The following is a 5,708-nucleotide window of genomic DNA, read 5'->3' as shown; positions in this document are numbered from 1 at the left end:
GGAGGGTGAGGAGATGTGGTGGGTGAGGGGGGGGGGTGAGGAGGGAGTGAGGGGGGTGAGGAGAGGTGAGGAGGTGAGGGGGTTGAGGTGAGTGAGGAGCGGTGAGGGGACAGGTATACCAAGTGGGCCAATGCAATTCCGTTAACGGATACCTTCGCTGAGGCATGCGTGAGGGCCATTGTCTCGAATTGGATCGCTCGTTTCAGGATCCCCTCGGATATTACTACCGATCGTGGGACCCAGTTCACGTCCGCCCTGTGGTGTGGTATGGCGCAGCTGTAGGGCGCGAAGCTGCATCAGACTACCGCTTATCACCCTAGTCCAACAGTTTGGTTGAGCGTTTCCACAGGCACCTCGTCGGCGTTGAAATCTCGGCTCACCGGCCCCGATTAGGTCGACCAGTTACGCTGGGTCCTCCTGGGCATCAGAACAACGCCTAAGGAGGACCTCAACGTCTCCTCGGCCGAGTTGGTTTGCGGCTTGGTTTTTCGAGTTCCCAGGGCCTGTCTCCCAGGATCAAGAGGTCCCGGCTTCGGCGTTGTTGGCGGACCTTCGCGATCGGGCGCGCGCTTTGGTCCCGGTTCCCATATCCCAGCATGGTTCGTCTGCGGTGCATGTGCCTGCTATGTTACGGGATTGTGCTTATGCTTTTCTCTGTAGAGATGCCCATCGCTCACCGTTACAGCGGGTGTACGATGGTCCATGCAGGACTGGTACCTCGACGCTTATGTTGGACATGGGTGGCAAAGAGGAGTTCGTCTCCGTGAGTCGACTTAAGCCAGCACACGTCGACGAGGATAGCCCGGTGACAGTGGCCACTCCGCGGCGTAGAGGACGTCCACTGGCCGTTTTGCCGCCCTCTGCAACTTGTACCCCCGGTCATGTTTCGCCGGTCCCCTTTGTTGCGCCCGTCCCTCATTCGCATTCGTCGCGTCCCTCCGGTTCTGTTTTGCCGGCCCCTACTGTTACACTCGCCCCGTGACCTCGGACTATTTTTTTTTGGAATTAATTTTATTAGAAGCATTTGTACAAGAATAAAGCAATTGACATGACAGTTTTACAATTTTCGTACAGTTTCATTTTTAACATGTGACAAGGTGCCACATAAGAGACTATTGCTAAAAATAAAAAATTGTGGGATTGGGGGTAATATATTAGCATGGGTAGAGGATTGGCTAACGAATAGGAAGCAGAGAGTGGGGATAAATGGTTCATACTCGGGATGGCAACCGGTAACTAGCGGGGTTCCGCAAGGGTCGGTGCTGGGACCCCAGTTGTTCACAATTTATATAAATGATTTGGAGGAGGGAACCAAGTGTAATATATCAAAATTTGCGGACGATACGAAAATGGGAGGGAAAGTAGGGGATGAGGAGGATAGGAAGAGTCTGCAAAAGGATATAGATAAGCTAGGTGAGTGGGCAACAACTTGGCAGATGAAATTTAATACTAATAAATGTGAAGTCATTCACTTTGGGGAAAAAATGATAGGGCAAGTTATTTTCTAAATGAGGAGGAGCTGCGTTGTAATGCAACGCAAAGGGATCTAGGGGTATTAGTACATGAATCACTAAAAGTCAGTATGCAGGTGCAGCAAGCAATCAGGAAGGCCAATGGAGTTTTGGCCTTTATTGCTAGGGGGATTGAGTATAAAAACACGGAGGTCTTGCTGCAGCTGTACACGGTATTAGTGTGACCACATTTGGAATACTGTGTACAGTTCTGGGGTCCATACTTAAGAAAGGATGTACTAGCCCTGGAGGCAGTGCAGCGAAGGTTTACAAGATTAATTCCTGCAATGAGGGGATTGACATATGAGGAAAGGTTAAGTAAGCTGGGACTCTACTCTTTGGAGTTTAGAAGAATGAGAGGCGATCTCATTGAAACGTATAAGATCGTAAGGGGCCTTGATCGGGTGGATGCACCGAGGATGTTCCCAATGATCGGGGAGGCTAGAACTCGGGGACATAGTTGCAGAGTGAGGGGGGGCTCTTTTAAAACTGAGATGAGGAAGAACTTCTTCACCCAGAGGGTGGTTAGTTTGTGGAATTCACTGCCCCAGGGAGCAGTGGAAGCAGAAACGTTAAATATATTTAAGTCAAAAATAGATGGTTTTTTAGCTGCCAAGGGGATAAGGGGCTACGGGGAGAGGGCAGGGATATGGACCTAGGTATGGTTAGTATAGTAGACCTGAGTGATCTCCTGGACAAGTGTCGATCGCCTGGATTGGGGTCGGAGAGGAATTTCCCGGATTTTTTTCCCGAATTGGACCTGGGTTTTTATCCGGTTTTTTGCCTCCCCCAGGAGATCACGCGGTTCTTGGGGTGGAGAGGGGTGATAGCGGTATAAAGGGGAGGGTAGTGTCTTGTGTTCTGTGTCTTGTGTCTACTGTTTGTGGGTAAGTGTGTCTGTTTAGTGTTCAGCCATGAGTGAATGGCGGTGCGGGCTCGACGGACCTGGTGGTCTACTCTCGCACCTACTTTCTATGATTCTATGATTAATGCCTGAATAAAAAAAAAAAGCGAAAAAAGGAAAGAATGAAGAAAAATAAGAAAAATAAAAGGAAGGAGAGAAAGGACGCTCAAACTACCAAAGACCAAAGAGAAATAAGAAAGAGGAAGATGGAGATACAACCCACTGTCCTCCCCCCCACCCCCCCCCCCCCCTCGCTCACCCATCCCGAGCATCGGGTTTAAATTTGTGTTCAACCATTCTGTTGTTGCAGAAATTCAGTGAAAGGAGACCATGTTTTGAAGCCCCCCCCCTCCCCTCCCCCTTAATATATTAATATTATTCATTTCCTCCTTTTATCCCATAACCGCCCTATCCACTGACATATAGCCCCCAATTCACAGGCACGTCTAGAGAGGGAGGGGGTAGAGAATGAGGGCAGGGAGAGAGGGGGCAGAGACAAAGAGAGGGGCAGGGACAGAGAGAGAGGCAGAGACAGAGAGAGAAGGGGCAGAGACAGAGAGAGAGGGGCAGGGACAGAGAGAGAGGGGGCAGAGACGGAGAGAGAAGGGGCAGGGACAGAGAGAGAGGGGCAGGGACAGAGAGAGAGGGGCAGGGACAGAGAGAGAGGGGCAGAGACAGAGAGAGAGGGGAAGAGACAGAGAGAGAGGGGAAGAGACAGAGAGAGAGGGGCAGGGACAGAGAGAGAGGGGAAGAGACAGAGAGAGAGGGGCAGGGACAGAGAGAGAGGGGCAGGGACAGAGAGAGAGGGACAGGGACAGAGAGAGAGGGACAGGGACAGAGAGAGAGAGGGGCAGGGGCAGGGACAGAGAGAGAGGGGCAGTATGGCCTGTACACAACACCCACCAGCGTTTTCTGCCCCTTAGTGTTTCGCAGCTCTACCCATACCGATTCCACATCCTGCAAACTAATGTCCTTCCTTTCCATTGCGTTAATCTCCTCTCTAATCAGCAACGCTACCCCACCTCCTTTTCCTTTCTCTCTATCCCTCCTGAATATTGAATATCCCTGGATGTTCAGCTCCCAGCCTTGGTCACCCTGGAGCCATGTCTCCGTGATCCCAACTATATCATAGTCATTAATAGCTATCTGCACATTCAACTCATCCACCTTATTACGAATGCTCCTTGCATTGAGACACAAAGCCTTCAGGCTTGTTTTTACAACACTCTTACCCCTTATACAATTTTGTTGAAAAGTGGCCCTTTTTGATTTTTGCCCTGGATTTTCCGGCCTGCCACTTTTACTTTTCACCTTGCTACCTATTGCTTCTACCCTCATTTTACACCCCTCTGTCTCTACGCTCACACATTTAAGAAACCCTTTCCCTTTAACTCCATCCTCCACTAGCCCATTCGACACCCCACCCCCCTTATTCAGTTTAAAACCACCCGTGTAGCAGTGGCAAACCTGCCTGCCAGAATGCTGGTCCCACACCTGTTAAGATGCAATCCGTCCCTTTTGTACAGTTCCCCCTTACCCCAAAACAGATCCCAGTGATCTAAGAATCTAAATCCCTGCCCCGTGCACCAGTTCCTCAGCCACACGTTCAGGTCCCGTATCTCCCTGTTCCTGCTCTCGCCAGCACGAGGAACTGGAAGCAAACCGGAGATAACAACCCTGGAGGTCCTGTTTTTCAGCATTTTTCCGAGCTCTCTAAAGTCACGCTGCAGAATATTCATCCCCTTCTTTCCGACATCGTTTGTGCCGACATGCACTACCACTTCCGGATGTTCACCTCCGCCCTTGAGGATTTTCTGCACTCTGTCCGTGACATCCTGGATCCTGGCACCAGGAAGGCAGCACACCATCCTCGCATCCCGTCTGTTGCCGCAGAAACCCCTGTCCGTACCTCTCACAATGGAGTCCCCTACTACAATGGCGTTGCCTGCCTTAGGCCTTTTTGGTTTTGGCTCAACAGCCCTATTCGCATCACAAGCCAGTTCGCCGCCCAGTGTAAACACCTCTTCTGTCCCGACAGCTTCTAAGTGGGTGAACCTGTTCACAAGAGGTACAACCCCCGGGGACGTTGGCATTCCATGCTTCCTTCCCGTTCTCACTGTCTCCCACCTTCTCTCTTCCAGTACCTTAGGTGTAACAATCGTACTGTAGGACTTGTCGAGGAACGACTCCGTTTCTCGGACGAACCGGAGGTCATCCACTTGCTTCTCCAGTTCCCCAACACGGCCCTTCAGGAGCTCTACCTGGATGCACTTTTCGCATTTGTAGCAGCCAGAGGCACCAGCGGTGTCCTTGACCTCCCACATACTGCAAGCATCACACTGAATCAGCTTGCCTGACATCTCCTTCTTTCGTCTCTCCCTCTGCAATGTTTTGCGTAGTCTCCTCTCCGAAGACTCTCGAGCCAAAGACTCACAGGGCACTTCACTCACAAGGCCGCTCACTCACTGCCGCTCCCTAAGAGCAGTCTTACTTAAATTGACTGATAAATTGCCTGATTTACCAATTTACAAACCAAATTCCTCAGTTTTCAGCTGTTTTCCCAGCACTGACTCACTTCTCTCCTCCCACTTGGGCTAGAGCCAATCAGTCGTATCTCTTGCTAATCTCCTTCTGCTGCTGCTGTTGTTGTTGCTCCCAAAGCTACAGCAGTTCTGAGTCAAGTCTGCCTGTCCTTGACCTGTACTTAAACTGTTTTCACTTCTCTCCTCCTACTTGGGCTAGAGCCAATCAGTCGTATCTCTTGCTAATCTCCTCCTGCTGTTGTTGTTGCTCCCAAAGCTACAGCAGTTCTGAGTCAAGTCTGCCTGTCCTTGACCTGTACTTAAACTGTTTTCACTTCTCTCCTCCCACTTGGGCTAGAGCCAATCAGTCGTATCTCTTGCTAATCATCCCCTCTGCTGCTGCTGTTGTTGTTGCTCCCAAAGCTACAGCAGTTCTGAGTATTTATCCATTTCTTAAGAATAGATTAACATTTTCAAAGAGGAGACCTCCACTGCCCTCTGCGGCAGGGAATTCCACAAATTCACAACTCTCTGGATGAAAAGTTTTTTCTCACATCAGTCTTAAATGGCGTCCCCTTTATTCTAAGATGTATGCATTGTAAGAATCATGTATAGCCTTTCTACTGACTGGTTAGCCCACACCAAAAAACCTCTTCACTGTTGGTCCGACAAAACAGATAATCCAGAAAGGCTCTGGAACCAAGGATGCTGGAAAATCAGTAGTGGAGATAACAGATATTGAAGGCAAATATCCTGTATGCCTTCCTTACC

The sequence above is a fragment of the Amblyraja radiata genome, chromosome 15, assembly GCF_010909765.2.
Source record: "Amblyraja radiata isolate CabotCenter1 chromosome 15, sAmbRad1.1.pri, whole genome shotgun sequence".
NCBI lineage: Eukaryota > Metazoa > Chordata > Chondrichthyes > Rajiformes > Rajidae > Amblyraja > Amblyraja radiata.
This window is presented reverse-complemented; position numbering follows the sequence as displayed.